Here is a 24,977-nt window from a genome sequence, read left to right as displayed (position 1 = left end):
AGTGACGAGTTTCCCTCATCAACGGAAACAATTTCTAGTATGAAAGTCGTCATCAACACATGATGACATATTAACCAACCCTGAACATTCCTCATGACTTGTCAAGTTTACCTTACCTTTCTTGCTTCTTATGAAAGTATCCCAGAATACAACACACAACCATATCTGCTACAACGGTGCTCGTGATGTCGCCCATGTATGCCCATCTCGATTCACTGACTCCATGTCTGCAACAGAACAATTAGATGTGTAGCAGTTGTACCGAGTATATTAAATAAAAACTAGTGCATATTATGAGTATTTGGAAATTATATTGCAACGAATTGGCTTCATTGAGTGTCACATCCGTGACACAATTATGAAGTACTAATTGACTTTATATACAGATGGGAGTGCAATAAAATAGATTCTATCAAAACTAATATCAACCTGAATTCACGCACCTGCCAGTTTACATGTAATTGTAACAAGTTATATATACTCATGCCAATAATGGTTGTCACCCCCTTCAATTTGTTTAATTGGAGAGGGGGTGTGGGGTGGGGAAGTGAGGTGTTGGGGGTTTGGGTGTGGAGGGGGGTGACAACCATTATTGGCATGAGTATACATTGATCCATTCCGACGACAGAGTGTTGCATTATGCTCCAGAGTATGAATGTGGTTTAAACATATTTTTATTAATTTCACAAAAACTGAAACCTGGATAGGCGAACAAACCTAGTGGCTTATAAATGAACGCCGCTCCAGTACATTATTCCAGCTGGATACATAAATGAAATAATTTAACAACAAAAGAATAATACTGAGAAAGAATATTGAGAGAACATCATACAATATATCTGATATATGATTGAATATTGAATATGTTCGTTATGGTGTTGGTTATGCCAAGCAACGAAATGAGCTGCAGCAGAAAATGCAATTATATAAACTTGAAGTACATTGAGTATATAAGTAGTGGTGATAATCACTGGAAGTGGTTACTTTTAGAAATGAACTGGTGTAATGAGTTGAGAATTAATGAAAGTAGTTTCAACATCGAATCCTTGAATATAAAACTACATAGTTGTTCTTAAATTTTGATAGTTCTGACATGTGAAAAGATAGTGAATAACGTTATGATGATCACATGAATCACTTGGATGTTTCCGATATATGTTGATTTCATTTGTCTGCGTTGAGATCACTACAGCCGAGTTTGAGGCGACAATGGATGATTAACAGCTTCATCGGACAATAGATTCCACGACATAATCACTCTCGGTAAACATGATTGAGAGTGTCTTTGCGTTCTACAGTTTATAGCTTGAATGAAGTACCGTTTCTAAGGTTATAGTTGCTTTGTTCAAATATTCTACCTTGTACAAGATCGTTCAGATAATCAGAAGTCAGACGATGATACATTTTATAGAAAGTTAGAGCAATATCGTCTTTCTTGTGCTATAATTGGTTTCCCTGTATATTTTATCGTGACTGGTGCCACGAACCACACCGCATATAGTTCTTAATGCGTCTAAATGTAAATGTTCCAGTATAATCGCCTGTTCATATATATGACAGCAGTAATCAAAAAGTGGTAAGGTAAAGGACTTATATAAACTAAGTATTTAGCGTTTTCCGGTATTTCAAACTTCTCAGACAATTGATCATTGGTCTAATTTCTTTATCATGTCACCTATATGAACTCTCCACGAACAATCGATTTGAAGTGTTATTCCTAAGTGTTTATGGTTATCAACTTCTTTAATAGTTTCGTCATTCATTAATAAGTTCGGTCTGACATGGTTTTTCGTTTTTCGTGTGCACGTTATACTCTCAATCTTACTAGGATTAAAATTAACTTGCCACTTTCAAGCCCAATCTAACATTTTGCCAGATCATTGTTTATAATTGCGGCTGCTGTAATATGATCATCGATTCTATTATAACATAAACTCTGTCAAAAAAGAAACGCAACCCCTGTATTTTAGAGATTTTGATCTGAAGTTTTAGGACGACACGGCATTTTTATTATTTAAGACAGAAGTCTGAAATTTGGCAGAATAATAACCCAGATGGGCATGTTTAAAATTGTCATTTCAAAAGTCATCTCACAGACACCAGTTTGTCACCAGGGGGGCGTCTGTCTCAGTATCTCGTATGAGCACCACGCGCTGCAATCACTGCACGGCATCTCCTTGGACAAGAACGGATAAGACGCCGGATTCTTTCCTGGGGAATGGCTCTCCACTCCTCCTGCAGTGCAACGGCGAGCTGTTGCAGCGTCTGTGGCGGCGGCTGACGTTGACGTACGCGTCGATCCAGAGTATCCCACAGGTGTTCAATAGGGTTGAGGTCTGGTGATTTAGAGGGTCATGGCAAGACATTGACGTTGGAATTCTGCAGAAAGTTCATTGTTGCACGTGCAGTATGAGGCCGGGCGTTGTCCCGTTGAAAATCTGTGTCTGTTGGTCAATAATCGGGAGAAGGTGAAGCTCTAACACGTGGTTGATGTAACGTTGGGCTGTCAGGTTCCTGGAACGATCACCAAGTCAGATTTCTGGTTGTATGAGATGGTTCCCCAAACCATGACGCTTTCTCCGCCAAATCTGTCCACCTGTCGGACGCAGATGGGCGCTAAACGTTTATGACGTCTCCTATACAGACGCTGTCTTCCGTCGTGACGTTGCAAAGAAAACGTGATTCATCAGAAAACCAGATTCGCCTCCAGTTTTGTAAAGTCCGTATCCTTACGTTGTTGCACCACCTGAGTCGTCGGCGTCGATGTAGGGGCGTAGTACAGGTCCAACAACTGGTCTACAGGCACGTAAACCCGCTTCTTTCAGACGGTTCCTAATCGTTTGAGCTGACACTCTCCTCAAACCTGGTATTTGTGTGGCAGTCACGGTTGGTAGGGCATGCCGATTACGCAGGTGATGGACCCGGATGTACCGATCTTGAAGGGGGGTCGTGATTCTTGGCCTTCCACTTCTCGGGCGATCGTTGGTCAAATTGAAGTTGTTGTAGCGGCTCCAAAGTCGGGATATCGTTGTTTTGTGAACATTTAGGTGCCGTGCAACAGTTCCAAAACTTTCTCCGGCTTGAACACGACCAATGGCGATATTTCGGTCGGCAGCACTCAATCGTGGCATTTTTAACACAGCTTTTCGGCGACAAATGAATGAATATAATACGGAAGCACATGGGCTTTTTATACACCCCTACATTAACTGCCATTTTCATGATTTGCATGTGTTTTTTTTGTGCGAAGTCACCATGAGGGTCATTTCATGCGTTGTGACGGAATAAGCAATAAAATACACTTATGCGTACAAATGCAGTTGTTTGGATGGTAATCTTCATTAATTACGTGTATCATTTCAATACATTCGAATAAAATTTAGTTTGGAAGCAATAACTTCATTCAAACGAATTTTTCATATCTGAGGACAGGGGTTGCGTTTCTTTTTTTGACAGAGTTTATATTGGTGTATCATCCGCAAAAACGGCGAATGGCGCTATCTATACCATCCACAATGTCATTAATATAAATAATGAACAGAAGCGGTCCTAAAACGGAACCCTGATCATGAGGCACGCCAGCTTCCACAGACTTAATACCGAACAATAGCCATTTATTACCACTTTCTGCATTCTATTATCTAGATAACTTTCAAACCACTCCAAAAGTTCTCCCCGTATAACATAAGCATGAAGTTTATGAATAATGTCTTTGTGACGGTATCTTCCCATGACAGTCCTCCAAAAAGACTAAATTAAGCTGTACCCTTGATAATAATGGTATGGGCCCAGATAAAAAAGACAACATTAGGTATTAACTATAGTTTTATCAATTCATGTAATGAATTATGTTTTTGTTAAATTAATACATATTGCATCAACATATATGTACATCAACATATATTTGCCAGATCACATTTACTTGTGGATATTATCAAAAACAATAATTTATATACATGTACCTATCAAACATATGAGACCTAGCCGTAAGTCCCAAAACATCCAAGTCAATTTAGCTCTACCAAACTTTTAATCGTAGTATATTTGTTATTTTTAATAATGGCTAAAATTCAGCATAATCGCCAGCAGCTGAAGGGATGGTGTAAATCCAGCTAGGGTCCATGCAGGTAGCAAAAGTACTGTAAGTCCCCATGGACCCTAGTATGGTGATCTAAAGCCCGTTTTTATTTTGTACGGTCTATACTGATTTAATTTTATGATAGCGTACTAGTTTTACATTTATATCTGTGATGCTCTAGTATCTTTATTTTAATATTGATTTAAAATAACTTGTTCTCGTCACGATATGGCTGAAATATTGCCGATGTGACGCTAAATATTAACTCACTCACTCACTATGAGGCCAAGCACCATATTATTTTACATCACATGTTTGTCAGTGCACAGAAAAGAAGTACTCTAGAAATACCTGGGGCTCACCTTTCTGGGATGGGACATACTCTGCTCTTCTTAGGCCAGCTCATTAATTAAATAGGGGTGGACAGTATGGCTCAGTATGAACCCAAACCTTATCAAAGGCTTTCCTCTACATCACAGAATACGACTCTGATTTACTTTCCTTGGTCTACTGCCCTTGTGATGACATTATAAAGATAAGTTAGTTGATTTATTGTAGAATCACCAGGCATACATCCAGATTGTAAGTTTGATGAAATGTTGTTATCCCTGAAAAAGTTGAAGACGTATTTAAACACGCATTTTTCAAAAACTTTAGCGACACAGCTTGTTAACGCGACAGGTCTAAACTTTGAACAATCGTGTTCAACACCTTTCTTATGAAGCGGAATCGCCAATGCTAGATTCCAAGATGAAGGGGCTGTTTATTACGAAGGGAGATGTTGGCTTGGCTAACTTGGTTAGAGAGTCTGATGTTAGTTTCAGTACGATGTTTCCAGTGCCATTTGGCCCAGTGGCTTTCGATGTATCTAGACTCAGAAGAATATCGCGAACATCTCCATTACTTATTGTGATAGATGACATAGGATGATCGATTTCACGCGTTCGATATCGGGCAGATCGGCGTTAGGATCAACAACTTGGGATTGTTTTGAGAAAAACGAGTTGAGTACATCAACAATATCTTGTTCGTTGTCATAAACTATGTCATTTGAAACAACTGGTGGAAACGATGATTTAATAGAATTTTTAAAAAATATTCTTTAACTAATCACCACCGCATTTTAGTACCATGAGTGTTATTCATAGACTCATCAGCTCTTGCAAAAGCACGTTTTGCAGTTCTAACTGTTGATATTACTATGTTACGAAACGTTCTGAACTTAATCCAGTCATTAACAAGGTTTCTCTTTTTCGCAATCTTAGGTACACGCTTCCGTTTTCTTATTTAGAATCGGATTTCGTCACTGATCCATGCCGGATCTTTGGTTCTAATTGTTACAGTTTTATTTGGGATATATTCATTCATGATATTCAATATTAAGGATGAAAGGTTTTCAGTGATATTATCTACGTTCCCCAAAGAGAAAAATGTATCTGGTTTATCTCTTTGATAGTTTCATTCATACCATTAACATCCACTGAAGAATAATCATAGATTTTCTTTTTGAATTAATTATTGTTCTGCTTAATTTCTGCTATGCTAACAAACACGGGGCATTGATCGCTGCATATAGGATCTAATGCACCAGAATCTTTAACAACGTCGACGCGAGAAACAAATATCAAATTTTTGCTACTTTCGCTTATTCTAGTAGCATCCGTGATTATTTGTCGAAGGCCGTAACAACGTTGTATATAGTCTATCTTATGATGATTGCCATGAAGAATATCAACATTGAAATCACCGGTTATAATTGTCTGCATATTAAGATCAACTGCGTTACCTATTGAGTCATCGATCAAATTCCAATATTCGGAGCTCTTGAGGGCACGATAAAAAGTTCCAATCAAGTAGTTTCTTGTTTTACATTTTATCTGTATCCATATCGCCTCTGGCCCGACTACATCTAAGTCAGACATCAACAACGCACAAATAGTATTTTTTTCATAGACTGCTACACCGCCGCCGCGAGCTTGTCTGTCTTTAGGGAAAGGTAGATGGAAGCCAGGAATTCTTATATCAACGTTATTTGTATCGGAAGTTAATTAAGTTTCGGTCAGACATATCACATCATAATATCCGAGTTCAACTCTTAAAATATCTAATTTATCTTTAAGACTACGCACATTTAGATTGTCTTTAAAGCTTTTGTGCATTTAGGTCCTGGGTTAGGATGAATATCTCCCCAACACAGTAGCACAGTGAAAGCATTATTGAAACACAACTGCTATACAGACATCGAAATTTTAATAAATGCAGATAAAAAACAAATTTACCTGAGTGTTTAGAATGAAGTGCTGCAGCAAAAAGTACCCACTGTCTGTCTGCATTGTGATATTTTAACCGACATCGAAAATTAGAGACTTATAAATTGGAAATAGTAGACAATGAGGAATTGAAATGCACCAGGCGTACACCAACGTCATAACTGAATGATATAATGTGTTAACAAAACAAGGGCATTCCTTTCTTGTCACATTCATAAGAGAAATGATCAAACAAATAGAAAAAGAAAAGGTAAAATAGAAAATGCAAAAGTAAAAACATTTCTCTTTCTAGTGAAAGAAAAATATCGAGAAAATGTCATGTATATAATATTTCAAATTGCCTATAAATGAACATTATATCAAATGCCCAAAATATCTATATCATAACATAGGTTACAGTTATGAGATGTCTTGTATCCGTGTCGACGCATGTGCATGTAGGAGGGAACACGATGTGAGCGCTTTGCACGAGATTGTGTGTGTTAGAGAGGTTCATTCCCATCCTCACTACATCTATCTCATTCATACAAAATTATACCAAACAATCTAGCAACAAAAACAATAATACCCCCTTTTACCATTTTAATAATTGTTATAAATATGTATATATGTTCTTTTACTTTTTAAATCAGTTCTCTCTTTTTATCAAGTTCATTTCTTAACCTTTTATATATTTATCATTATTCACTTAATAAATATGTTTTTAAGCATGGTTTGGTTAAAGAATACAATAACAATAACCATTTACTACACCACATCTATATTAAATTCAAAATCTCTAATACTCTTTACCTATTTCATTTTTTTTTTTTACCTTTTAATTCGGCATCCCATTCAAATTTCCTTTAATACTCAGTTTTGGGGTTTTGGGGGGGGGGTTGTAACACCACTCTTCAAAATTTCTATTTTTTGTTCCCCTCATTTCTTAATAAGAGTACTACCCCCGTCGCCGAAATACCTTAGTTGTGCGTGCGACATTAAATAAAGCAAATAACTACTACTACCTTACTCCAAACGACACACCCCTTTTTCATTGATAATTAGGCTTATTCCATTATTCTACAGGGCAAAATATCATTTCCCACGCTGCCTACAATATTTGTGTTGGCAGTTTGGGATGTAGGCAGTTTGGAACTGTAGGCAGTATGGGACCTAACCCCATTATGACTACTCCCAGTTTGACTACCCGTCCAATACACAACCTGTTCCAGTCGAGTGTTTTTTAATTACTAGCTCTCTCCCCTCCATCAGGTAGACTGTTAACACTTATAAACAATTATTATTGTTACATCTGATGGTACAATTGTACCAGGTTCATACAATATTTATTTTTATTTCGTCAAAGCAGAAGCCTGGATAGGCGAACAAGCCTAGTTGCTTATATAAACACCGCTCCAGTAAATTGTTCAAATAGCTGGATACATAATGAAATAATTTGACAACAAAAGAATAATACTGAGTCAAAATAACAGATAAATGACTGAATAATAAATAATTTCGATATGGTGTTGGTTATGCCTAGCAACGAAATGAGCTGCCGCAGAAAATCAAGTTATATAAAACTTGTCTTAAATTGAATATATACTTATTTAGAGGTGATAATCACTGGAATGGGTTACTTTTAGAAATGAACTGGTGTAATGAGTTGAGAATGTCACTATTTGTTGAGTTATCCAATGCGCTGTTACCGTATAAAGTAGTTTTCACATCGTATCCTTGATTATGAAAATACACACTTGTTCTGAAATTTTGTTAGTTCCGACATGTAAAAAGGTAGTGAATAACGTCTTCGTTGTAATGACCACATGGACACTAAATGTTTCCGATATACATGTATGTCGATTATACCTGTCTGCGTTTAGGACACTACAGCCGAGCTTGAGGCGACAATGGATGATTTGACAAAATCTAGTCCAAAAATTTAAATCAAAGTAATTGCGAGTTTCTGTTGGGTTTATCATGCTTTTAAATTGATTCAGGGAAATAGCGTTAACAGCACCATGGGGCAATACATTTCACGACATAATCGCGCTCGGTAAAAATGATTGAGAATACGTTGCATGTTCATGGTACGACCGAGACGACACGTGGACTGGATGCATGTGTTGTTAGCTGTATGGTATTGTGAGACAAAGTGAGTACTGTTGTACTGTTGTTTGTTACATATTCTTTTTGTATATATATATTGAATATTGTACCATAGACGAAAATCAAAAGGGTAATGTCAAAGATGAAATAAGAAATTGGATAATACAGTAGTTGAGTCAAGGGTTAATTAACACTAACAGCTTATTGTGCACAGTGTCTAAGTGCTGTATACTATGAATATACTAGTACTACTGAGCGTAACACGAGTACTTCTGAGTATGTTAACGCTGATGTGTATTCTTAGAAAACACCCATAAACATCAGATCATGATGACCTCTCATTACCCAATTATCACATCAAAACATAGCGTCTAAGTGTTTTAAAAATGAAAACATGAAAGTGATAATTCCATTTAAGCGATTATTTAACGGGCTATCATCTGAATGAAACTTCAAACAAATATAGTTCTGCTGACACTGAAAATATGATTACAATACCTGTAGTATCTGTGATGGATGTAGGATCTACACTTGAAATAAGATTCACAAACAATCATAATGTCATACCAGTAATATCAGTGATGAGTGTAGGATCTACACTTGAAATAAGATTCACAAACAATCATAATGTCATGCCAGTAATATCAGTGATGAGTGTAGGATCTACACTTGAAATAAGATTCACAAACAATCATAATGTCATACCAGTAATATCAGTGATGAGTGTAGGATCTACACTTGAAATAAGATTCACAAACAATCATAATGTCATACCAGTAATATCAGTGATGAGTGTAGGATCTACACTTGAAATAAGATTCACGAACAATCATAATGTCATACCAGTAATATCAGTGATGAGTGAAGGATCTACACTTGAAATAAGATTCACAAACAATCATAATGTCATACCAGTAATATCAGTGATGAGTGTAGGATCTACACTTGAAATAAGATTCACAAACAATCATAATGTCATACCAGTAATATCAGTGATGAGTGAAGGATCTACACTTGAAATAAGATTCACAAACAATCATAATGTCATACCAGTAATATCAGTGATGAGTGTAGGATCTACACTTGAAATAAGATTCACAAACAATCATAATGTCATACCAGTAATATCAGTGATGAGTGTAGGATCTACACTTGAAATAAGATTCACAAACAATCATAATGTCATACCAGTAATATCAGTGATGAGTGTAGGATCTACACTTGAAATAAGATTCACAAACAATCATAATGTCATGCCAGTAATATCAGTGATGAGTGTAGGATCTACACTTGAAATAAGATTCACAAACAATCATAATGTCATGCCAGTAATATCAGTGATTTTTGAGGACACAATGTTAGTTTATAGAAAGTCACAGATCATGGTGATAGTCTTATACCTTCCTGGTACCTCCTTACACGCGGGATTTGAATGACACTTACTATCATGATGTTATATGACAAATTTCATCTCGGTACTCCTCATGAATAGTGGTCAATCCAAAACAACACTGATCACATACCTCTTTCCATGGGCAAGTGATATTGTACCATGTGAACACTGACACATAACATTTTGTATTGACACTTTAACACCAATTGTAATTTGACAGCTCCACCGTTGATAATATCCCACCATGGTACTGAATAGTGTACTACATGTACATACATCAATATGTCAATATGCATGCCACATTATGTAGTTCAAGTGCCCTTTTTATAATATTCATTAACAATAGACAATATGATCTATTTAACAGTGAACAATGATAAACATGATGCAAGGGTAGTTTATCATTGTGTTTACGGGGAAAAAATATTCAGTTGGAGTTAGTGATAGTCCTGGCTCAGCGAAATTACCTTTTTCAGTCAAGTTTGATCATGGACTTTTTGTAAATGGGTCCTTGTGGCGACCTTTCTAAGATTCCCGTCCTTGAACTTCATCAGGATGACTCCCCCAGTTAACCAGGTCGATTCTATCTTCCCTTCTTTCACTTGGAGTCTGGCTTTTTTACGTAGCAGAGCTCTGGTTTTGGTGGGGTCTTCATTAACGAAGACTTTACTGCCAGATCGTTGTTTAGTCTTCCGCTTAGACATGTTTGCTAGAAGGTTACGTTGGCTCGCATTGCTGACAACCATAACGGTGATCGGTCACGATTGGGACTGGGGCGATAGAGGAAACATTCAGTTGGCACTCGATGTCGACCTGATATCGATGTCTGCCAGAGATATGTCAACACCGATAGATTTTGCGATATTAAGAACCATCTCATCTGTGTTCTCACCAGCTACCTCTGGGACACCAGATTCCGACGTTATTGTGCCGTGGATATTGGTCCCTCCTGTCAGCTTTGTCATTTAAAGTTATGAATGTCATTAGAAGACTCTCAGTGCAGGAGACTGATAAGTCTATATAGGAGTCTATATATGACTGTTGTAGATTGCAACAACGAATATGCAGGTACCCTGTTGCAGGCACACAATGGACGCAGTGTTCATTATAAGAAAGCTACCTGCTGTGAATTCAACTATCTATGCAACATTTACTGAGAGGTATGGTGGCGGTTGTGCTTGCCGTAAATGTGCTGATATATGGAATTAAGTAATTGAGTCTTCACTACAAAGATATGCCCCCAAATGACCATTACCCCTTAATTACTTTGTGTGTTCAGTATAGTTTCTGAGGGTCTACAAGTGTCATAGGGGAGGCAGGACGTGGCATCGTGTACATGTAATTACAGAAAGCACTACTCCGTCCTTTGTGTGAATACTATACTTATTAACTTTCAGATAAAATGCACGTTAGCTTGGTATCAGCCATTGGAGTTGGAGTTCTGTCATGATGTCCTCACTCAATGTACTTACGGTCTAGCATGTGTCCGTCTGTCCGTAAAGTTGAGACTTATACTAACTTTATAAAGGTACGATTCCAACAAACAGAACACCTAAAGATCACGGTGTTCTCTGCAAGACAGTAACATCACTAACCGTCTCTGTAGCTTGCTGTCTGATTGGAACTACGTGGGTTATAAAAAGCCTTCGCGCTTGCGTGTCTCTGTTTCCCCGTACATTCCAAGATAGTGGACGCTAGTTTATTGTTCTGAAAAACACACGCAGCTACACAAACCTACAACTATATAAGCCGGTTTCCAGTTAAACTCGGTTACTGCGTCTGTCAAAACAAATTCCGATTTGCAATGAAACACATTCTTTCTTTTGTAGTGAAGCTGACAGCTATAGATGTAGCTTGAACTTCTACCAGACTTGCACCCAAGAAAGAGCCCCTTTCTGCACAAATATCACTGTCTAGCTATGATATTTCTATCAAGTGCTATTTTTATCCAAGCTTCATATTATATTTAGTAATGTAATCGCTTGGATCTGTATATGGTATATATCGCCGATGCCATTACTACTCTGATTCAGGCTGCGGTTTTAAAGTTCGAATATATTTATGTCGTATGTATATTTAGATATTTCGCAATACACCTGAAGTTTTACCTTACCGAAATTACACAGGACTGATTTTTTCCCTTGCATCTTGGAAATTGATTTGCCTGAAAAATGTATCATGTTAAAACATCAACGGTAATATCAGTTGCCACAAGGGTATCAAATATTGGCTAACTTCTGTGAGTGTATGCTGGTATTTGTTTATAATGAGCATATTTAGCTTAGGAAGTATGGGTGATGTAAACAGCAGTCTTTCATGATGAATTAAAAGGGCCAATGCTGAAGGCGTGTGAAAGCAATTTTAAGCATCGGTGCATCATTCCTATTGAGTTAGTGGGAGTGGAATTGAACATGACAGGTGTATGTCAAACCCATAAACACCATTCCAGACATCATAGGGAGATGGAGACGAACTGGTCTGTGATAAAATGAGGAACATCTGTTCATGTTAACGTTTAGAGGTAAAACTGTAAACATATTTGGGACTGTGAAAAAAACACCATCCTATGAATGTGTGTAAACTCATATCAGCTTTCAATGATAAAGTCGTTTCCATGATGCCATCGACCAATGTCTATACGCATAGCGAGGATTCAGAAAACCAATAAACCTTCATTATTCATCATATGAAAGGGAGATGTTCCACCATCTGGACCTCACTTCGCTAGTTGTTGCGTCACATGACACAGCACCAGTGTCAGTAGTCACGTCACATGACGCAGCACCAGTGTCAGTAGTCACGTCACATGACGCAGCATAATACACCATTTTTGTGATAGCGTACCTAACTATATTAGGTAACCGGCGATTATAACAACACCTCAAACACTACCACAGTTGTTATTTCAGACGAAGTTGCTCATAAAAACATTTCTGGCACATAGTCGTTCACATTTCTTTGTATCAAATCAACTTGTATCCACACCGATGAAGGTTACACCATCAGGTAGTGCCCCATCCCACGCAAGGACATAATCATTTATTTCTGCTTTTGAGACAGTGATCGACAAACGAAGTATGAGCACAACCCTCAGTGTGACACTTTGATGAAACACCCCGTTGTCTAAGCTGAGCCTATTTCAAGGTTGCGAACGTTAAGTTCAACATTCCGAGGAAACAGGACATCATTCATCACCCTTCTTCTCTTGGTAGGAGGCAGCAAACACCCTTGAGGATCCGCTTCCTTAATCTCACAGTGGCACCAGAGATGAAGATTGTGAATCACCAGGTCTTATGCGGCAATGCTCAACTTGAACACACGGGGTACTCTCTGATACGACTGGAGCTTATCACTGTCAAGCATAGGTCCACATATCATGCGTTCTGAAGACCTCACAACGCAACGTTACGCCCTACCACGAAACACAGGCGTGATGCAGTAGACCACAGGCCAATTCTCTACCTGGTCAACCGAGCCTTTCTTTCACTCTCTCTCTCTCTCTCTCTCTCTCTCTCTCTCTCTCTCTCTCTCTCTCTCTCTCTCACACGCACACAAAAACACAAAAACACACGCACGGATGCACGCACGTACGCACGCACGAGCTTACATACATACATGTATGGTTTTGTTGATAAATCGTACTAGAAAAAGGGAAACGGAAATTAGCTATGGTCTCACAGTTCGTGGATTGTATGTTTCGTTATATGTTTCGTTGAAAAAACAAATTCATTATCTTTCTCAACAAACGTACTGAAGGACTGTTGGAAATGTGTTTCAAATCCTGCACCCGTACAGCAACGTTAACCTAGCCTATCATACCATATAGCTTCAGCCCGATGACAAGCTGTACAATACCGCACTATCGGTGTTTTACTTACTAACATATACGTTCGAGAACCATATTTCCGTTAGCGAGTGTACATGGAGGATGCAATGAACTCAAAGTTCATCACTTTGCCAGCTTCTGGAACAGATTTGTCCTAGTTGGACAAGGAGACGCCAGGCAGTCCAACTGTTGTGTAGATTCTGACTGATCCTGGTAGATGCAAGGTTCCCATTGCTCTGTACAGTCAGCAGGGTCTGCTTCAAAACAACGGGAATTCTCTCGAAAGATGAACCTGGAGAGTATTTGTTATGCCCAGTTCATTCCCCAGAACACTCAGGATGCCTACTGTATTGGCTATGTAGTGTGTGAAGTGTCGTCGATCATCCATTGTTATATCATGTATTCTATCAATAATTTCCTTATTGGTGGCTGTTGTTCATTCTCGTCCATCTTCAAGACTCTTCCTTACTGAGGGTAATATCTAGTCACTTTGATGCCTTCAGAAATATGCTTACCGGTTCTGTATTTGGTTCAGATGTAGACACTAAAACATGCAAACTGTACTAGGCTATAGTGCCTTCAACCCAATGGACACTGGTACAGTGCTTGCGTAGTTAGACAGAACTTTTCAGCTACCACTAGTAATATACTTGATTTAGCAGTCGGACTGTGCGATATTTGACGTGTTCGGCCGCACTTTAATCTTCATGAAAAATAATCTAGAAAGTATATTTCAAAAATCCATTTAAAATCGCTTCCAGAATAGAACATTGAGAGATATTAAATGTACCGGCTGTCGCCATCGGGACTGGGGAGTCCACAAGCATAGAGGGTCCGTAGCAAGGCATGTATAAGCACAGGCATACGATAGCATCATCTGAGATTAAAATGCCCGTAGCTCGGCATCCATGCATTATATAACTGACAAATATCACAGTGCACTTTTGTAATTCATTCGGCGTCGACGAATACACAGTAAACGTAGATTAAAATCGATTACTGATGTAACACCTTTTCTGTTGTTGATTAAAACTACAGGGTTGTTTTCACTATTGCCTCCATAACAGTAAAATATAGTTAGATAAACATAATAACATCCATGTGTATACGGAGTATCATTTGTGATCGTGCGTGATCGTGTGTGTGTGTGTGTGTGTGTGTGTGTGTGTGTGTGTGTGTGTGTGTGTGTGTGTGTGTGTGTTATGTATGCATGTGAGAGTTATTATTAAAAAACTCTCCTATTCTAACCTTAGTTAATACTAAGGCAGTAGTTAACTTTCTTAAACAATCCGTTCGTCATGGACAGTTCCACAAATAATCATTTGGATACAAGAACAAATTGGATATGAAATCACCAATCTTCAACATGGTAGATACTATGTGTTGGATGAAACTTAAAGACTTAATCGAGAGAATGTTGAGTGTAGATGAAAGATATAAAATATACGATACTACAGACTTCATGGAGAGGAAGACAAGCACATGTATAGTTGAGAGATCCAGAATGTACGATACTACAGACTTCATGGAGAGGAAGACAAGTAGATGTATAGTTAGAAGATCCAGAATGTACGATACTACAGACTTCATGGAGAGGAAGACAAGTAGATGTATAGTTAGAAGATCCAGAATGTACGATACTACAGACTTCATGGAGAGGAAGACAAGCAGATGTATAGTTAGAAGATCCAGAATGTACGATACTACAGACTTCAAGCACATGTATAGTTGAGAGATCCAAGCATACTACAGACTTCATGTATAGTTAGAGAGATCCAGAATGTACGATACTACAGACTTCATGGAGAGGAAGACAAGTAGATGTATAGTTAGAAGATCCAGAATGTACGATACTACAGACTTCATGGAGAGGAAGACAAGCACATGTATAGTTGAGAGATCCAGAATGTACGATACTACAGACTTCATGGAGAGGAAGACAAGCACATGTATAGTTGAGAGATCCAGAATGTACGATACAGACTTCAGACTTCATGGAGAGTACGAAGACAGACTTCATGGAGAGGAAGACATGCATAGTTAGTTGAGAGATCCAGAATGTACGATACTACAGACTTCATGGAGAGGAAGACAAGCACATGTATAGTTGAGAGATCCAGAATGTACGATACTACAGACTTCATGGAGAGGAAGACAAGCACATGTATAGTTGAGAGATCCAGAATGTACGATACTACAGACTTCATGGAGAAGAAGACAAGCACATGTATAGTTGAGAGATCCAGAATGTACGATACTACAGACTTCATGGAGAAGAAGACAAGCACATGTATAGTTGAGAGATCCAGAATGTACGATACTACAGACTTCATGGAGAAGAAGACAAGCACATGTATAGTTGAGAGATCCAGAATGTACGATACTACAGACTTCATGGAGAAGAAGACAAGCACATGTATAGTTGAGAGATCCAGAATGTACGATACTACAGACTTCATGGAGAAGAAGACAAGCACATGTATAGTTGAGAGATCCAGAATGTACGATACTACAGACTTCATGGAGAGGAAGACAAGCACATGTATAGTTGAGAGATCCAGAATGTACGATACTACAGACTTCATGGAGAGGAAGACAAGCACATGTATAGTTGAGAGATCCAGAATGTACGATACTACAGACTTCATGGAGAGAAGACAAGCACATGTATAGTTGAGAGATCCAGAATGTACGATACTACAGACTTCATGGAGAGGAAGACAAGCACATGTATAGTTGAGAGATCCAGAATGTACGATACTACAGACTTCATGGAGAGGAAGACAAGCACATGTATAGTTGAGAGATCCAGAATGTACGATACTACAGACTTCATGGAGAGGAAGACAAGCACATGTATAGTTGAGAGATCCAGAATGTACGATACTACAGACTTCATGGAGAGGAAGACAAGTACATGTATAGTTGAGAGATCCAGAATGTACGATACTACAGACTTCATGGAGAGGAAGACAAGTACATGTATAGTTGTGAGATCCAGAATTCCCCAGGGATAGGAAGGGCTCAGACCTTGTATGCTGTGGGAAATTCGAATTATTCATATTGTTGAACTCTCGCCAGAGACTGGGGTATGTAAACGTGTTTTGGCATTTCTCGTTAATATTTTTGACACGTTAATTGAACATAACGCTGTTTCATTCATGCTGCGGCCAACGTAGCACTGAAGTACACCACGATATGGTATTTGCTTATGTGGCTTACTCCATATAACATTGCTCAGGTTAAATATAACTGAGCGAGACAGACGTTGGCGTTATGTGTAGTATCAGATCAACAAAAGACGTTCCAAGTAGACAAACAGCTTGCTTATCTAATCAAAGCCATTTTGGGGTATTTGTAACAATAAATTTTCTTGAAGATATATATTAATTAGGAGATTGCTGTTCTTCAATAATATTTTTTAATATATTCTGAAAGATATTGACTTACTACTTATATAATGTTTGTATGGTGGCAAGCTGGTAAGCTTGTATGAGCTGTTGGTTTGGTCGGCATTCTAGAAGTTAATGAGTCAATAATAAGCATGCGTATACAATACTAAGAACCTTTAGCGTGAAAAGGGTGTAAGAATTTACAAAGAAACGTCGCTCTGTGCAATAAACAAGAACTTGTTATCCATAAGATGTATGCTTTATTATTGTATGAGCTAAGCCTTGTATTCTATAGTCTGGGGAACCAATTTTCATCATAGTTTGAAACTCAAGCGTAGGCTGTCACAGAGTGTTTCACGCATTTCCAAACCTGATACAACGTTATGATATACTGTGTCTTACGTTATCATGTGTGACATGTGTATCTATCCATTGAATAGAGACTTTTCCGTGTCTATTAAACGACAGAAACTATAAAGCAACAGGGTTGTTACAATCAGTTATATGTGTCATGTAACTCAAACTGGCATGTGTGCCTGACATACTGGCAGAGGTTTCAAATTTTATCTGCCACTTCCATTGCTCTAAAACACGTCAACAGCATACAATGAGGGCTATATACATTTACATTATAGCCAAGGAGCTTGGTATACAACATGGAGGCCTAAGATCCTTTGTCTCTAGGCAGCATCGTCAATAGATCCAACCGATAATCCTCGTTCATGGTTTTGGGTGCACTAACCAGCTACACAGAGTATGTACTAAATGTCAGTTGTATGGCCTGTGAAGTACATAATGTCTCTCTAACACCAGCGTTATAGATGTCTCTGGAGAGAATACTCGCCCAGTGTTCAAATAGCCCCATAAAGACACGACGTGGCCATAGCTACAGGAGGGAAAATGCTATTAACCTTTCATTTATAGAAATTCATCATCGTTAGGAAAATTATCTTACTGGTAGGTTTAACAGCCATTCTCCAATAATATTATTGTCGTCCTATTCGGAACATAGCGAAGCATTTCATTTCAATCATAAAGGTATCTTTGCCCCGAGTATATTAAGTTAAGTTGAAGCATCCAGTGTTCTGTGCAGCCTAAATGGTGGTATAGGAATCCCATAACTGTTTTGTTTTTTTATTCTAGATCTTCCATACTCGTATCGTTATATTTCTCTGCATCGATTTTCTCCTTTAAGCCCGACCTTATCGCTGACTTACGCAAACTGCTTTTGCCATAGAACCCTGTCACAAGAATGCCACGATAGGGTCCCTCCGTACGTTAATAGACCGACTACAATGAAAAGAAAGACTTTCTTCATCTTTATTCTACAATATCGCGAAGGAAGGAAATCAGATCAGTGAGTAACTCGGCAACATAGGAAGAGCAAGGGAACAATTCATCTATCAACCTAGACAGTTTATAGCCTCACAACCGAAAGAGTAAGTTATATCCAGCTATATTTAGTGTTCTTCAACAGCTATGATATTGTCAAAAGTCCAGAACACAAAAGACAAATGCGGAAGTGGTCTTCTATGTGCATCTTCATAAATCCTCCACTCTGTGAGTGTGCCTTTTGAGTGCAAACGTGTATGCTTGCATGCAATTCTATTTGGATTGAATCACTAACACAAGGTAAAGTTTTTAATATACAGTGCCTTTTAGAAAGAGGTCAAATTCAGCATATGTTATATTTGGAATTACACTTTTTCATTCAAGTACAGTTTCTAGTACTTTTGGGGTTGGGTTTCATCCGGAATTCCAACCCACACTTAATCACCAGCACACAAAATTCAAGGTGAAGTTTGCTCACAGTTCCAGCATGTGACACTGAATTGGATCAACGTAGCTTAGAAACATGGCAATGCTTCTACCACCATATCTTGTGCAATTCAATATTTTCAATATGTGTATCACTAAACACTGTATCGGTATCACACCAATTTACAATGAATCAATCCTTACAATTCTGCAGAAGCTATTATCTGCTTCCACGGCAAGGATGTCCTACATCATGTCTAAACAATCATGTTGATGTTGTGATCTGCTTCCACGGCAAGGAGGTCCACAGCACGTCTCAAAAACAATGTTTATGTTGTGATCTGCTTCCATGGCAAGGATGTCCTACATCACGTCTAAACAATCATGTTGTAGTGAGCTGAATAGACTTAACAAATTACGAGTTGGTACGTGTGGCATATTTGGCTGTACTCTAAGAGAGATAAAGTGCTATTCTACTGGGACAGCTACGGACACTTGCGAGGACAAAGGGGCAACTCATTGCCCTTTGTTCACCACTGAACCTTTCAATCCCTCGAAACAAGCACCTCACAAGATTTGCCAACACCGCAGACAAGGCGCAACTGATACTGGTAGCAAGAGCGAGTGCAGCTTAATAAGGCGTGTTAGCTTGCGTAATACTGCTTTCTTTGTCTGGCTGTTTTGGTGATAAGAATAACGAGGTCACGTGAACGTTGATTTCAAACATACTAAAATGTGTGAAAATGAAATTACATGAACCAAGTAATTCACATGATGGAAACATATGATCATCTTGCTTGAGCACAGGTAACATGAAGATATATGAACCGTTCATTTACATACCCCTGATATCCGGTATGATACATACATATCTAAGGTGTGTAAACATTTGCAAATTTGAAAATTTACATGTTTTCCCCACCTAAGTAAATTTAAATGTTTCCTACCGGAGTAAACTTAGAACAAAATCGGAAATTTCAGCACCCATTGAAATTCAAAGGAATGCATTGGAAATACTGTATGATCATGTATTTACTGGGGTATCTGTTTTGCAATTCATGTTTGGAAATACCTGACAATCCGGTCAGGGCATATATGAACGAGGTGCTTGTGCATACGAAAATGTACGATGAGCATATGTTTCAAAGGTATAGATTCATATGAAATATATGCTCGAAGTTAGGAAATATCGGAAAATATACGTATATCCGGTCATGGCAAGTATTTCCTATAGTTTTTACGTGTATTTCAATGGTGTACTATCCGGCTTTTGGTCCTGTGCATGGCAAGGATGTCCTACAGCATGTCTCGGAAACAATGTTTATGTTGTGATCTGCTTCCATGGCAAGGATGTCCTACATCACGTCTAAACAATCATGTTAATGTTGTGATCTGCTTCCACGGCAAGGAGGTCCTACAGCACGTCTCAAAAACAATGTTTATGTTGTGATCAGCTTCCATGGCAAGGATGTCCTACATCACGTCTAAACAATAATGTTTATGTTGTGATCTGCTTCCACGGCAAGGATGTCCTACAGTATGTCTCAAAACCATTTTTATGTTGTGATCTGATTCCACGCCAAGGATGTCCTACAGCACGTCTCAAAAACAATGTTGATGTTGTCATCTTCTCCACCCAAAAGACGCCTAAAGCACGTCGTAAAAACAATGTTGATGATGTCATCTTCTCTACCCAAAAGACGCCTACAGTATGTCTCAAAAACAATGTTGATGTTGTGATCTTCTCCACCCAAAAGATGCCTACAGCATGTCTCCAAACCAATGTAGATGTCTTAGCATCCTCGACTCCAAAGATGCCTACAGCATGTCGCAAGAAGAATGTGGATCTGCTCCTATTCCCAAGCCGAATGTTCCAGACGGATGTTCCAGTAACTACATGTGAGAACATTCCATGCAAAGTTTTCTTCAAGGTCTTTAGGGACACGAATTGTCACGCTACATCAGTCTTGATTGAGAAACAAATTCAAATTAGTGTGATGTGGGATTCAAATGCATTTGTTCTGTTAGTGTTCAGATCGACAAGGGATAGCTTCTTTATTCCAAATGGGCATAATAATGAAACTGCCAGTAAAACCGACTACATTCATTGCAGCGATGTATGTTTCTGCGCGTATCATTCGTACATGCGTCTCAAATGAAGGTACAACTACCTCGTTCACGAGGGTTTATGAGGCGAAGCCTTATATGACTTTGCCAAGTAGGTATTGCCTTCAGTGTTGTAAGGGTTGAGTAGATTTTAATTATTCTTCCCTGCTACAGCGTCCGTTCATTGATTACAGCCTACTCTCGTGTAAAACAAGGAAACAAATATGGTGTATTGTAAACTCTGTCAAAAAAAGAAACGCAACCCCTGTCCTCAGATATGAAAAATTCGTTTGAATGAAGTTATTGCTTCCAAACTAAATTTTATTCGAATGTATTGAAATGATACACGTAATTAATGAAGATTACCATCCAAACAACTGCATTTGTACGCATAAGTGTATTTTATTGCTTATTCCGTCACAACGCATGAAATGACCCTCATGGTGACTTCGCACAAAAAAACCACATGCAAATCATGAAAATGGCAGTTAATGTAGGGGTGTATAAAAGCCCATGTGCTTCCGTATTATATTCATTCATTTGTCGCCGAAAAGCTGTGTTAAAAATGCCACGATTGAGTGCTGCCGACCGAAATATCGCCATTGGTCGTGTTCAAGCCGGAGAAAGTTTTGGAACTGTTGCACGGCACCTAAATGTTCACAAAACAACGATATCCCGACTTTGGAGCCGCTACAACAACTTCAATTTGACCAACGATCGCCCGAGAAGTGGAAGGCCAAGAATCACGCCCCCCCCCCCGTCAAGATCGGTACATCCGGGTCCATCACCTGCGTAATCGGCATGCCCTACCAACCGTGACTGCCACACAAATACCAGGTTTGAGGAGAGTGTCAGCTCAAACGATTAGGAACCGTCTGAAAGAAGCGGGTTTACGTGCCTGTAGACCAGTTGTTGGACCTGTACTACGCCCCCTACATCGACGCCGACGACTCAGGTGGTGCAACAACGTAAGGATACGGACTTTACAAAACTGGAGGCGAATCTGGTTTTCTGATGAATCACGTTTTCTTTTGCAACGTCACGACGGAAGACAGCGTCTGTATAGGAGACGTCATAAACGTTTTGCGCCCATCTGCGTCCGACAGGTGGACAGATTTGGCGGAGAAAGCGTCATGGTTTGGGGAACCATCTCATACAACCAGAAATCAGACTTGGTGATCGTTCCAGGGAACCTGACAGCCCAACGTTACATCAACCACGTGTTAGAGCTTCACCTTCTCCCGATTATTGACCAACAGACACAGATTTTTCAACGGGACAACGCCCGGCCTCATACTGCACGTGCAACAATGAACTTTCTGCAGAATTCCAACGTCAATGTCTTGCCATGACCCTCTAAATCACCAGACCTCAACCCTATTGAACACCTGTGGGATACTCTGGATCGACGCGTACGTCAACGTCAGCCGCCGCCACAGACGCTGCAACAGCTCGCCGTTGCACTGCAGGAGGAGTGGAGAGCCATTCCCCAGGAAAGAATCCGGCGTCTTATCCGTTCTTGTCCAAGGAGATGCCGTGCAGTGATTGCAGCGCGTGGTGCTCATACGAGATACTGAGAAAGACGCCCCCCTGGTGACAAACTGGTGTCTGTGAGATGACTTTTGGAATGACAATTTTAAACATGCCCATCTGGGTTATTATTCTGCCAAATTTCAGACTTCTGTCTTAAATAATAAAAATGCCGTGTCGTCCTAAAACTTCAGATCAAAATCTCTAAAATACAGGGGTTGCGTTTCTTTTTTGACAGAGTTTATATTAGGCTGCAAATGTTGACCTGCTAAATGTCATTTAATGAGAAAGCGTGATTTTCGGCGTCACGATCATGTCTTTGTATATTTGCAAGATATCGACTAGAACAGGTCAAGTGTCGAACAGGGGGTCAGTCATTAGGCATGGGGCCTAAAACATGACATATTGAAAATTATTATGCTATTGTGTCATAATAGTATCTCAATATATTGCAACGAGTATGGCAACATTTACTCTAACAATATATTCCACTGAGTTGATAATAATTATTGCCACAAGCACGACATCAGTATATTATTATATATAGTACTGAGTGGGACTCCAAATACCACAACAAGTAGATATGCAGGTATGGACCGGTCACTTGCGTTTAAAATGTTGCAGGAAGCGCGTTTATCAGACACTGAAGGCGAAGAGCTGTGTCCACTGACAATGCCACATCATGGAGACAAGGACAAATACCAACTGCCATGTACAGGCAATCTCCACATAGAGCTTATGGAGACTATACATAGGAGTACAACGTCCCTATGATATCAATATTGTAACATATAGATGTAATTTCAGTGTCGAATGGGATGATATACATACACTCCCAAGCACTATCAAGCAAACTGTCGTTCATTTCCCGATGCATGTCAATATGTCAGTGATTATGTTGTCATTAGAGCGGGTACAGAACTAAAGGAATTCTTCAACGTCTGAAAATAACGTCAAATAGGGTCGGTATCATCACTCGAAATTGCTTTTACACATGACATGTATATATGACGGTTCACTGACATGAAGCGGCAAATCGACATAACAACAGAGAATGTTGTACTTACCAAAAGAAATCACAAAGCTCCACACTGTCGTGTAACGCTTCGAGAAATCCAACCACGATACCTCAAGGGGTCATCCCAATCATCAACACCTCATCTAGCCTTAGCATGATTCTAACACACACCAAAAGTTCACACAGCGTTCATATTAATTCATTTTGAGCATCAATCGATTCTGGATCTCATTCCAATTTCAACGTTACTAATGCAAAGTCTTTTTCAAGTGGATGAAGCTGCCATTTTTGAAAGACCAGGAGACTTTAGTAAGATCAAGGGACGTGACTCCCAGTGGACGTTTTGGGACGGAAGACTTCGAAGCAAAGGCTACTCTCCGCGTTAATTCAGTTTGCTTTAGATAATCCAGCTTCTATGGAATTCGTGAACCAAGGAATTTGGCCCTGTTTTCATCAGCTGTCCACAAACACAATTTTAGCCTTTAAACGTGTTGATAATGATATCCATTCATCAAGATTTGTGTCTGTCGCAATGACACAAATGTTTTAGCGTAATGGTATGCATAATACATTGCATTTAACAGAATGATGTACCTGTATCTACGTTTGAGTTTTTCGTAATACATACACCGACATAAGTATCAAGCGTAATGAGATATATACATTTACATACGGATCACGCGTCATGATAATACATATACATTTGCATCAAGAGTAATTCATATATACATCCCATTTGCATCAAGCGAATTTCTACACATACACATACAACTACATTTGCATCTAGCTTTATGACAAAGATACATCTCAATTTGTGTATATCGTAATGATAATTATTAGGCATATGGTGAAAGATAACCAGTTTCATATATATCACTTTTGCCTAGCAACCATTGTTTCTGTATTTCGTCGTCTGTGACGTTATTAAACAATTGAAAGTGACGAGAGTTGACCGGGCCGTCACACTTGCTTACCGTGTTTTACTCCACAAATGTACATGAATAAAATGGATAATAAAGAAATTATTACACTCGAGCAAGTGCGTTATATGACTTACACGAAACTCGTGCAAAATTATGTATTGCAAAATTTCACACTCGTTTCGTGTAAGTCGTATGACACACTTGCTTGTGTAATAATCTCTATGTATGATAGAGAGTAGTGGTCAAATGCACTATGGCCCAATTTACTTATATCGACATTCCTACAATACTGGTGTGAATATGCATTAGCCAGTCTTACCATTTCTTGATCGTATTTAAGTTATCACAAAAGCTTGATCTTATCATTAACATTGGGACTGTCTTTTAGAAGTTTGGGGAACTCAAAGATGCACCATTATGGTATTTTTATATCAACCTTCTAAACTGAATTCTATTCTGTTTAACAATGATCATGCGCTAACGGATTATGGTTAATAATGTTAATACAAGTTGCTACGAGAGAGTGTTTTTTGTCATTTGTAATATCACATTGATTAAGTGATAGTTATTATGGGTCACATCATATATGTTCAAT

At 38.8% G+C, this 24,977-nt stretch overlaps 1 protein-coding gene across 3 annotated transcripts in view; it reads right to left on the bottom strand.

The window, feature by feature from the left end:
* The window catches only part of LOC124277949 (solute carrier family 22 member 4-like), a 93,336-nt gene that overhangs the window by 27,267 nt on the left and 41,092 nt on the right, over positions 1–24,977 (bottom strand). For all 3 annotated transcript variants that reach the window (XM_046713666.1, XM_046713667.1, XM_046713669.1), the window contains exon 3: positions 117–227. The gene's annotated coding sequence lies outside the window, so the exon portion shown is untranslated. The remainder of the gene's footprint in view (positions 1–116; positions 228–24,977) is intronic.

This window comes from Haliotis rubra, unplaced genomic scaffold, assembly GCF_003918875.1.
Source record: "Haliotis rubra isolate DU_JTF1 unplaced genomic scaffold, ASM391887v1 Scf23, whole genome shotgun sequence".
Lineage (NCBI taxonomy): Eukaryota > Metazoa > Mollusca > Gastropoda > Lepetellida > Haliotidae > Haliotis > Haliotis rubra.
This window is presented reverse-complemented; position numbering and strand designations above follow the sequence as displayed.